At 40.5% G+C, this 12,394-nt stretch overlaps 1 pseudogene; it reads right to left on the reverse strand.

Moving 5' to 3' along the window:
• Window positions 1-261: 261 nt before the first annotated feature.
• LOC114685696 lies at window positions 262-711 on the reverse strand (annotated as a pseudogene).
• Window positions 712-12,394: the final 11,683 nt, after the last annotated feature.

The following is a 12,394-nucleotide window of genomic DNA, read 5'->3' on the forward strand; positions in this document are numbered from 1 at the left end:
CAGAAGATCAAAACTACTTTGGATTGGCCAGAACCGTCAGGGATGGAGGGAGGAGGGTGGTCCAGGAAGTGGAAGGAGGGGGATGCCTGGCAACTGGGGTGAAGAGATTGACCTCCTCCTGCTGCTATCCCCCAGCCCCTCTGGTCTGGTAGGAAAGGGGTAGCCTGCAACACCCAAGAGCAGGTCTGGGGCTGTCAGATGCTCCAGGCAGGGGACTAGGGGCAGCTCACAAAGACTTACCCTCTAGGGACAACTGTTTTTCTAGTCACCTAGTTTTTCTGCCAGAGTACAGTGGTCCTTTACCTCCTTGTAGCAGTTTGCTTGTAACTCATGCTTGATTCCTGTCCGCTTCCTGATGGCGTCCTTAGAGCTGGTATAGACCATTTTGCTCTTGAGGTGTGCACTCTCAGGGGCCGAGAAGACGAACACCGGGTCTTCCTCCTTGCTCTCCTTGGTCTCATAAGTTGCATCTTACAGAACATAGTGGCAGTCCTTGTCTGGCAGCATCTTGACAAAAGTGATGTAGGCATCGTCCACAATGTGCCCCACAACTCCTACCAGGATCTCCTTGCTGTCCTCCAGGATGATGTTCTTGTCCTCACTCAGGCAGAAGAGGCCCTGCCTTCTTGAGTTTCTTCACTTCTGGCACTGTGGACTTGCAAACTTTCATGTGATGAACATCTGGATGACACCATCAGAGAGAGCCACAGCAGAGGCCTGTTTCAGGAAGCAAAAGGGAAACGGAGAGCTACAGAAGAAATGAGCTGCTGCAGCTGCTGCCAGAATCTGACTTGCCCCTAAACTTCTAAACAGGCAAAAAGACAACAACAAAAACAAAAAAAAAAAAAACCAAACAGCAGCAGAGGAGGAGGAGAAGAAGAAGAAGAACCAAACACCCCAGTAACTGTCATCTCCTGCTTGTGAAAAAACGGGTTCACTAAGTGCTGAGTGTTCACTGCTGCTTGTGTGCATGATATGTGATGTATCTGCTTTCCAAGGAACACTATGAAGAACATATTTATAGAGAAAAGTTTGTGCCAACATAAGGCTCTTAAAAAAACTAGAAATTACTAACAATTTATTCATATTCTGTCATCACAGCAAGAACAACAGACTGCAAATGCTTACAGTAAAACTAAGCCTTCCCAATAAGAGAAAAAAACAATGAAGATAACTTTCTTTGAAAACAATTCACGACAATGGTAAGCATTGCTTTCCTGGATATTCCGCCATTATTTTGGCCCTTCCTCACACATTACCACCAGAACCTTCAGGAGATTCTTCCTGCCAATATAAACATTGTGTGAAAACTTTGTAAGTATAGCTGGGAAGAATAGACCCATGACCTCTGTGTGACTCCTTGGTACTTTGCAAGGCAAAGGCCTAATTTGACATGTGGAATTGGTGGTCTAACCAATCTTGGCTGGCTGTGGGTCCACATGTAAGGGAGATGCCATGGCTCCTTACCCAGGTCACCAGCTCAGTCTCATGCATGGTGAGTCATAGTGGCAGAAGAGTGCCTCCTTCCTGGCCATTTTGACTCACACAGTGGAGCAGGAGAGAATTCTCACTGGAGTTGTGGTCCTGAGTTACATGACAGACCACATTGAGCTAAAGAGTTTCACCAAAATGCAACTGGATCCCTCATGTTTGGGGAGAACAGGATGGAAATGACCAAATTGACTGATTATTTGGGTTGGCAAAGTTCTACCAAGTTCTAACATTAGCTATGGGCTCATAAATCATATTTTCTTTGTCTTTTCAACTTCTTAGAGATAATTTGCTACATCTGAATCATACTTTTCAATGAGCTCTATAGGAATTTTCATTCCATTCACTATAAAGAGTAAGTTAGCATCCAAAGTCCACCCAGAGTAGATCCAAATGTCTCAATTTGAATTAGAATCAATGGTCTGGATCATATGGATTCAATGTCCTTTCATATTCTTGTTCTTTCCAGAACTGGTGTGTTTTCTTTTTTAAGTTGAAACTAACAATCCTTGTGTTTAAACATTATTTACATAACAACATAATTTTGTGGAAACTAAATTGTAATATACCTTCATACTTTGTCTATTACTAAATAACTAAAGAGATTGATCTTCTAGACAAATGCCTAAAACTATTTTAATTTCAAATTAATGGAAAAAGAAAGACATGGAAAATGTCAGAACAAAACATTTCTTCCTTTCTTCCTTCCCTCTCAGAATTAGTCTAGTACATGTGGTTCGACACACCATTTAATCAAGAATGACTGTCCTCAAGACTTCACGAACCACATCTTCTCACTGCTTTTCTGATGCTTGTATTTCTACTTGCTTCCTTACGTTTCTAATCATCAAAGACTAAAGTCATTGCTACTGACTTGACTGCTTGCTTTGTAACACAACATGAAAAATCTGTTAACTTTGCCTAAACTCAATAATCCCATTTTTAATCCTTTAGTGGATTTCCCTTTCATACGCAATTCAAAATTCTGGAGAGGCCTCACATGAATTGATTTGCAGAATTCAATGTCTATTTGAAATTTTTAAAAAATGCAGGTATTGGCACCAGGGAGTCCAGGTCCCAGGTCTGTTTTGATTTTTGGATAAAGAAGGAAGAGAGAAAACTTCCAGTCAGCAAGGGGATTTCTCACAGGTTGTCTCACTGAAGTTATGTCCCACAAAAGAGTCTACATTCCTAACCCACCTTCCTTCTCAAGATGGACAGTTGAGACAAAAATGTTCCTTCTATTCTCCTTAGGACCATTCTTAAAGAAATTCATTTCCTTCCACTATGGTCTACTAAGTTTTAAAAAAATAAATGTATTTATTTATTATTATTGCATGCATTTCAACGTGTATGATTGGTGTCTGTATGTGTGTGAATGCCTGCGTGGGTGCTTGAGGAACTGTAGTGACCATGTGTGGGGTGGTAAGAAGACAGTTTTGGGGGATTGTCATCTCCTTCCACTGTAGGTTCTGTGACTGAGGTGAGGTCTTCAGGCAAGGTAAGTTCTGTTACCTGCTGAGCCATCTCACTGACCAGGCTCCTAGACTCTCAGTGAAGCATTGAGCAATGTAAACTTTAGATAATGGTAGTGGACTCTGGCAATGCTAGACACCGAAAATGAGTCCAGACCTTTTAGGCCAGCAAGACCCTCTCGTTTTCTATAGATGTACCAGCAACTGCTAAAGAAGAGGACACTCAACTGCACATGCCTAGCTAATCCTACATTTGGAGTTTTAGGGTACACCAGCAGCTGTCTGGAGGCACTGTGTATCAGAGTTTCCTGCTCATCACATTGGCTGACTATAAACACTTTCTGAACTAAAGTTCCCTGAAAGAAGATGCCCTTATGTTAATATCCTAAAGGCTGCTGACTATTCAGAGTTTCAATTATGGTGGAAAGATTCTAGTGCTTCGGGTCTGGAGCTAAATTACAAATGATCTTAGGCTGTCATGCCTCCTTGAATAGCCCACTAAGTTTATTGCCCACCTCTGCATGTGACCTAAAAATCTGTGATTATTAGATACATCTTTTAAAATGTATGAATAGACTCCTAGTTTCCACCAACCCCAGAGCTAACGATGTCATTAAATAGCATCTGAGGCTTGCTGTGCAGTTGCTATAAACTCTTGCTATAATCTGCTTACCTGATATAGCCACCAAAGGCTTTGAAAAGTGTGTTGACTTTTGACTTTCTTTTGTTCTGTTACTATAAAATAAAACCCATAAAACTGTTGTTACATCTGAAGACAGAATTAAGGGTAATTTAAGTCTGTGTTCCCACACTCTGGCCACTCATATTTAGATAAGAGTAGACTATGTCTTATCTTATCCCTTTTTATGTGAGAGCTGTGTTTTCACACTAGTTGGTGAAGGGAAATGGTTTTAGCTTTTAGAGCTGGTAGCTTCTGCCTAAATACCAGTTTTTGCTTTAAGAGTGTTTGTTTCTTCTGTGTTTCTATTTGTTGTTCTTATTGTTGTTTTGGTGTGTGTGTGTGTGTGTGTGTGTGTGTGTGTGTGTACGTGTGCGCGCATATGTTTTTGTTTTGAATTTTGAGAAGTTGTTGGACTCCCATAAAAATTGCAATAGATAACAGGGACCTTCTATCTCAAAATTTGGCCTAAATAACCTCTTGAATCTGGCTTAAATTGCTTTGCAGTATAAACTGGTGCAAGGTAAACTGACTCAATTGGTTTGGAGCTCAGGCAGCTGTGCAGGTTGTGAGAGTGTTGGTTCATATTGAGTAGGATTCAGAGGCCCACAATTTTCAGGATTTTTGTTGAAACAATCTGTTGGTTGGGTTTGACTTTTTGCCTTTCTTTTCTTATATTTCTAGGATGGGGGTGTCAGTTTCAAGTTCAGCTATGAGTCCTCTGGAATGCATATGAGGCAATTAGTCAGGTTATAGCTGCAGTTCTAGAACTAAGAAGTTGATACACTATTGTAACATTGCATAGTCCATAGATAGAGAAGACTCTGCTGACAGATGGTTCCCTGGCCATTCTTTAAGTTATCAAACTAATATATTATGGGGATTACTGTGCATTTTGTAATAGTTAAGTAAATACGGTGAAGTTCCTTAAATACAACTCTTACACTGTTGTGTAATGAGGTCACCAAGAAAGAAGGTGTGCTGGATTTTACTTTGTTTCAGGACAGAAAAACTCAAGAGGAAAAAGAAAGTGAAGACAAAAACAGGTTTTTAATCTTCTAAAAACTCTCCCATGGTTACTGTTGAGCCCATAGTACTACCAGATGACACAAACAAATAAGGATGGGCTACAGCTGTGTCTTCTGTAGCACATGAAAACATCAAGAATGGCTTCTTCCTTGAAGACCTGACAGGCCAATTACCTTGGCAAAGGAATACCCTAGTTTGGTGCAGGACAATACTCTAATCATGTAGTAATCCCTTCTCAGGTAAAACCTTCTATCTTGGAGGTAGACAATTTCAGACACAGAATATTCTACAGGGAGATGAAACATTCTATTCAGGGAAGCCCTTTAAGCTTAGTAGCAACTCAAAGGCTCCAGGAAGTCCCTGAAACTGACAATATTTACTAGTTTCCTCCTTCCCCAAATGCCTATAAGCAGTAAGGACTGATGATAGACATTCTCAGACCAGCACTCTCTCAGGCAAGCTGAACCTCTTAAGACACAGAGACCAGCCAAGCTGTCTGGAAGAGTCAAAGACCATCTAAGCTGCAGGGAAGAAACACTCCCCAACCTGTCGAGCTGCCTCCAAGTTGTTCAATGTGCTACCAGTTTCCAGCTTTCCTGAACATTTTAAGTGTCATATTTGGTAGTTCTCTGAAGTGTTTGAAGACCATCTATCTATTTAAAACATATCTATGTTTGACCTTAAAAACACACTTAACATGACTATAAGTTTGATTGTTATAGATGACTAACTACTAACCTATCTTTATTTATTATCCTAAAAAGCTTTTAAGGACTAGAACTTTACATTTTACATTTTAAATGAGCTGTATAAGTACAATACCTTAAACAAGAATAGAAACACATATGCACTATAACAAAAATAACCTTAAATTTGTATCAATGTAAAATATTTGAGACTAGTAGTTGCTTTTTAGTCTAAAAGTAGATTCAATAATCTACCCTTTTATCCTATCATTCCCATATCCCCCCTTTTTATTTTCAGAAAGGGATCCTTGAATTCAACCTCTCTTGCTTAGTTTCCTCCCTTACCATGACCAGTAACAATTTGTAACCAAGCTCCCTAAACAAAGACAAACATCCATAATCCAGTGAATAGACTGCTTCTTCTTCTTTTTATTATTAAGAAATTAACTTTTCACTTTATATACCAACCACAGATTCCCCCCCCCCCCCGTCTTCTCTTTTCCAACTACCTAGCCCTCCCCCCAACCCACTCCCTATTCCCACATTTCCCAAGTCAAGCTCTCCCATGGGGAGTCAGCAGATCCTGACACACTCAGCTGAAGCAGGTCCAAGCCCCTCCCCTTGCACCAAGGTTACACCAAGTGTCACATCCCAGGCACTGGTCTCCAAAAAACCCACCCATGTACCAGGGACAGATCCCAATCCCCCTGCCTGGGGGACCCCCAAACAGTTCAAGCTAAACAACTGTCTCTCCTATCCAGTCCTATGGGGGTTCCACAGCTACTAGTCCACAGTTCATGGGGTTCCATTAGTGTGTCTGGTCATCGCTGCACATTTTTTCATCATGACCATGATGTCCCCTGCTCACAGAATCCCTCCTTTCTCTCATCAGTTGGATTCCCGGAGCTCAGCCTGGTACTTGGCTATGGATCTCTGCATCTGCTTCCATCAGTCACTGGATGAAGGCTCTATGATGACAGAGTATTCACTAGTCTGGTCACCCGAGTAGACCAATCCAGGCACTCTCTCGACCATTGCCAATAGTCCAAGGTGGGGTCATCCTTGTGCATTCCTGAGAACTTCCCTGGCACTCTGCCTCTTCCTATTCCTATGATGTCTTCATTTACCATGACTGCCTCTTGTTATCAGGGGTCAACGGCATTTTTAAGAGGCCTGAGAAAATTAGGATAATAGTCAAGTTCTGAGAGAGCTAGCTGTATTTTTGTTGTTGTTGTTTAGACTCTGTGTGATGGGAAAGTGTAGAGCTTATCTGAAACCTTGGCTGGAGTAGTCTGTGAGGCTGAACCATCTCAGCTAGCAGCTTTAAAGTTGTTCTGGATGCAGAATTTTGAGGAAACTGCAACAGAGACATTCTGAGAGGCTGAATCACCTGGGCTACTTGTCTTTATTGATGTCTGGTCCTTTTTTTCTGAAAATACACAAGCTTTTAAATTTTTTTTTTCATTTTACATACCAATCCCAGTTTCCCCTCCCTTCCCTTCTCCTGCCCCCCATCCTATCCCCATCCACTCCTCAGAGGAGGTAAGGCCTCCCTTGGGGAGTCAACAAAGTCTAGCATACCAAGTTGAGGCAGGACCAAGTCCCCCCAGCTAGGGACATACTCCAACAAGGTCACACCTACTCCAACAAAGCCACACCTCCCAATACTGCTACTCCCTGTGAACCTATGGGGCCCATTTTCAAACTACCACTTTCACAAAGCTGGATTTAGGCGGTATCCTTTCTTTGATCTCTTATCATTCCTATCTGGAGTGAGTAGATGTTTGTTCATGTCTCCCTAGGAACAATGTCTGCTGTGGGATATCTTTCTGTATGCTGTGAATATCTGTGGCTCCCCATTGGGTAATAAATAAAGCTGTTTTGGCCTATGGCAAGAAAGCTTACAGCCAGGTGGGAAATCCAAGTAGAGAAACAGAGAGAAGAAGGGTGGAGTGGGGAGAGAGCCTGAAGCAGAAGAGGCAACAAGATGTCAGCAGATTGGTAACACCATGGCCATATGGCAACATATAGATTTATAGAAATGGGCTGACTTAAGATGAAAGAGTTAGCTAGCCAGAAGCTGAAGCCATGGGCCATACAGTTTGTAATTAATATAAATGATTATTTTATAAGCTGCTGTGGGACTGTGGGGCTGAGCTGGACTGAGAAACTTCCCAAACAAATATCACATAACAACAGTATACAATCAGGGGTTTGAATGAGATGGTCAACTGGCAGAAACACAGGCACTTGGCACTATTAAAGAGAAATTAAAACATCATTTCCAGCTTTACTGTTCTTCACCCTTTAAGAGCCTTTCCAGTTGTTTATTATATGTATCCTGAACCTATAGCTTATTTCCTAAGCAAATAGCACCTATAGCCAAAGTTGGTCACCCAGTCTTCAAGCAGTTTCAGCTAGTGATATGCAAGGAGTATCTTAAGTATATCAAAGAAAAAGCAGAGTTTACTTGGGACAGTCTCTTATAGTGTTTGAACATCATCAATGTTGACTTTATTAGGATAGAAAGGATCCTTGTTGATAGAAAGAAAAGTGGAAAGAATGGGCAAATATGGACTACTTGCTTGACAGTCTAAACATTGTCTTACAAACATTCACAGCCCTAACCCTAGCAACCATATTTCCAGAGACAGAATATGACTTTGATATGGAACAGAATTGCTTAGAAATTGGAGATAGAACCTGGAATGTTGGCTCACACCTGTAATCTCAGCAACCAAAGGATGAGGCAGAAGGCTGCTGTAAGTTCAGAGGCAGCCTGGGCTAAATAGTGAGTTCTAGGCCAGTTGGGCTTTGTCTAAAAACAAACAAACAAAAAAATAAATAAATAAATAAATAAATAATTTTTCAATTCAGCAGACTGGATTTGTCAGGTTAGCACTGACAGCTGAGGTCTAGGAATTATCCCCAACAGGAGCAGCTGCGTGAAAGAATGGCATGGAGCTGGATATGCTGTGCGAGAGAGGTCTAGATAAAATTAATAAAAGCACATACCTGCCAAGCTGGTACTTCCACATAAAGGGATGAGCTTTCCAACTGTCCCCAGAAAAACAAATCAACCCCTAAATTGATTCCAAACCTAGCTTCCTACTAGTTTGTGCACATGCAGTCTTGAGAAAGAAACTTCAGGAAATAATGATATGGAAGCATCTTGTGGAAACACTAGCCATACTTCAGACCGCAGATTTGCCTGTTCAAATGGCTATCACATCCTGCCCAGAGCATGAAGAAACTGACACTAAAGGAAATCAAAGACCTGACAGAGCCACTAAAATGCTACATGAAGAACAGCTCACTGGGACTTGTGATACCCTATTTGCATTTCTCTTTGCTCAAACTTCACCACACAGATGGAATGGGGAGCCAGCCTAAGAAAGTGGCTTCACTAATTTAAACTCTAACTCAGTAGAGAAACTTAATGACCACAGGATGTTTTCACTCTTGGTGCATTCACTCTTAAAACACTTATATGAAAGAATGCCTAACGAAAAAGCTAGACTAGCAGATCCAGTGGGGCCCTCCTTAGAAGAGCTGTACCTTCAAAAGGCTTTCAAAGGATGCCATTTGGAAGAGGCAAATGTAATTCTTTGTAAGCTGTAATCTCTCTTCTGCTTCTTTTTAATTTGGCAACCTGAGTCTTCTATGGGAAGACTGCTGTCTTTAAAGTTGCTACAAAATCTGAAAGGGAGTTGGTCAGCACTAAGTAAAAATGATCTGAAATTCTCCTATCACTTTAAAGTTAATTCTTTTTGACTCAATGTTTGTTTTGCTATAAAATTTCAAATGTTGTTAGAGTTTTGACCAGGTTTTAATTCTGACAGTTTCTATTTAAGGGTTCAGAGCATTTACAAAGGGCACTGGAGTTGTATACAGGATCCTGTTTACAACAGCACTCTAGACCCTTTTCTTATGGTGCATAGCAGTATTATAGACTAGATAACACTGAAATTGCATCATTGGCATCCATCAACATGCTCAGTTACAATTTTGGGTATTATTGATCCTGGTTTCACTCCAACTATCAACCTGTAATATCACCTATGGGTAGCCATATTGTTGAAATAAATGGGAAAAGAAAATAGTTATCTCTGAGAATATCCAAATCAACTCAGAGTAATAGACAGTAACAATAGTATCTCATCTTAGGTAAACAGTAGCTATACCAGCAGATTCACTTTTAATAAAGTATAAAATCATTGCTGATATGGTCCCAGAGTTGTATGATGCAATAAAAATCAAAATAATGATAAATATATGGGAAAAATATAAACACTGTTTATATAAATTAAAATTGCACTCTGCTTGATTTAAAAGACAATTTAATTGCACGGTACATTTACATAATACTAAGGAAATTAAAATGTTTGAAGGCTTGCATTGTCTAAGAACTAGGAAGAATATAGTAGATTCTAAGTAGTCAAAGAATAATTTTGTAATGAAAATGTGAGCCACAGGGTAAGAAAATATATCCACAATATTGTTACCATTCTAGTTGACAAAATGAACCTAGCAGAGTGGAGCCTGAAAATGAGGGGGACTAAAGTCTCATACAATAGCCCACTTTATTCAGGGCATCAGGCAATTTATATGCCGAAGGTATTTTGAGGGTTAAGCAGGGTCATGTAAGCAAAGTTCACTTGAGTTCACGTTGTATACAATCACAAGGGCAAGGTCACATGAGTTTAGGATGTACACATCCAGGAGGACATGTGCTTGGAAACATCATTCTGAATTAATAATGGCTAGGATAATGGGTAATATAAAGTAAACAGACCCCTATTTACAACACCTGGGAGGTGCACATTCCAAGAATGAATCATCATTATGGAAGAACAGAGGTTGTATAACTGTTGTCTACATGAAGTTTTCTCACAAGCTCTGAGAAAACTCACACAGCTTTATTTTGTCAATCCCACTGGGTGAGAATAAGATCACCATCACAATTTTTGGGCCAATTTTGAAGCAAGCTTTATAACTACTGGTCAGGACGATGGACAATGGCCAGATCCATACCCAGGATTCCCAGAAAATGGCAGCAAATTAATTAGTCTGGTGCTTATAAAGGGAAAACCCACAAAACTACACACTTTCCACCTTCATCCAATCAGGGGCAAGCAAACATCCTAATGTACTTCCTGCTTATGTACCCATTCCCAGAAAATGGCAGCAAATTAATTAGTCTGGTGCTTATAAAGGGAAAACCCACAAAACTACACACTTTCCACCTTCATCCAATCAGGGGCAAGAAAACATCCTAATGTACTTCCTGCTTATGTACCTCTTGCCTACAAGTGATCAAGCACATCCTGTGTAGTTGGGGCAATCAACCTTGTTTACAGAACTGAAAACTCATGGCTTGTTATCTTACATGAACAATAGCCCCCAGCATTCCAAGAAGTTATCTGTCCTTGGGCAAATGGAGCTTACAGGTTAGAGGCATTTTTGTTTTATAGATCTTTTAAGCACAGTAATGAAAACTTAAAACATAACTTTAGCCCTCACAATTCATGTACGTGTTCTGATACTATGTTTGAGATGAGGGACTCATTAAGAATGCAGGAAATCCTTAAGAAAAATGCAGACAGTATAATTAAATAATAAGCAAAAAAACCTCTGACAGATATTGACAAAAAAGAATATCCAAATAGTCTAAGGGTATAGACTCATTTTTATCTAGGAGATGCAAGTTAAATCCACATTGTAATGCCCATAAATAAATGTGTGTAAAAGATGAATGCTGCAAGCTGAAGGAAAATGTAATGGAACTCAGCTACTATCACAAATGCTACTACTTGGAAAAGTCAAGGACTTTTCCGAAGGTCAAGTCATGGCTTAAGAAGTCTTGGTGATATTTTTAGCTTTTGTATATATATTAGCTCGTTCCTAAAATTATTTTCTTATGTGCTTCCAAGCACTAACAGCGTATTTATCTAAAATGTCTACCAAGTATCCAAGGCCAAACCATCTTCCTGAACTAAGGTAACATCCTTATGGAAACAACACCCGTCTCCTAGGTCAGGCAGATAGCTTTATTTCTTGTGCAACTTAAGGTGAGACCCTCCTTTCTTATACAGCCTTACTAAAATTATAGACTCCTAAATTCTAAACACTAAATCTAAACACTTCTAGGAATGTAGTTTGAGCATACAAATTCCCTTTTTACTGATCTACTAACTGATCATTAGCTCTCAGTTGACCTCCTCCTTTACCACACCCTTTTGGGTTGTAAAAGAAAGCCTGACAGTCACTGCCTGAGGAAAATTCTTACCTGCCTTTATGGCCCTGTAGGAATTCAAGCCTGGTGACCTGGCTGGAGAGGGAGGATTGCTATTTCTTGGGTTTATAATTGAATATTGAATACCCTAGAGAACATGGGAATGAAGAACTGAGAGGTATGAGATTCAGAGGAGGAAAGAGAGAGAGAGAGAGAGAGAGAGAGAGAGAGAGAGAGAGAGAGAGAGAGAGAGAGAACTTGAGCACGAGAAGGAGAAGAGAAAGGAGAATGGAAGAATTAGATGGGTAAGAACTAGAGAGGAAAGAACTAGATGGGGAGGAACTAGATTGAAGGGCTAAAAGAGAGTACTAGAGGAACAAGATGGTAGATGAGGAAGAGCCAGATGGGGAAGAACAAGATGAGAAAGAAGGAGATGGGAGAGGAGCTGAGATGGGAAAGAACTAGATGGATGAGAACCTAGATGGGGCAGAACTAAGATGAGAGAATTAAGATAGAACTTAGAGGGGACAGCAGATAAATGTAGAGAGAAATCAGGCAAGAAAGGAGCTAGTGCGCATGAGAGCAGAATAGAAGCCGTGTGTGTGTGTGTGTGTGTGTGTGTGTGTGTGTGTGTGTGTGTGTGTAGAGAGAGAGGGAACTGATTCAGAATAATGAAGTGTATGGACTAAGGAGTTTCGTGTACGTAGATTCATTTCATTTCATCAAAGATGTGATTATCAGCTGGTTGTAGATTCTTCCCAGACCCTGGGAAGGGACTATTGAGGGGCTGGACCCCCCT

The sequence above is a fragment of the Peromyscus leucopus genome, chromosome 5 (genome assembly GCF_004664715.2).
Source record: "Peromyscus leucopus breed LL Stock chromosome 5, UCI_PerLeu_2.1, whole genome shotgun sequence".
Taxonomy (NCBI): Eukaryota; Metazoa; Chordata; class Mammalia; order Rodentia; family Cricetidae; genus Peromyscus; species Peromyscus leucopus.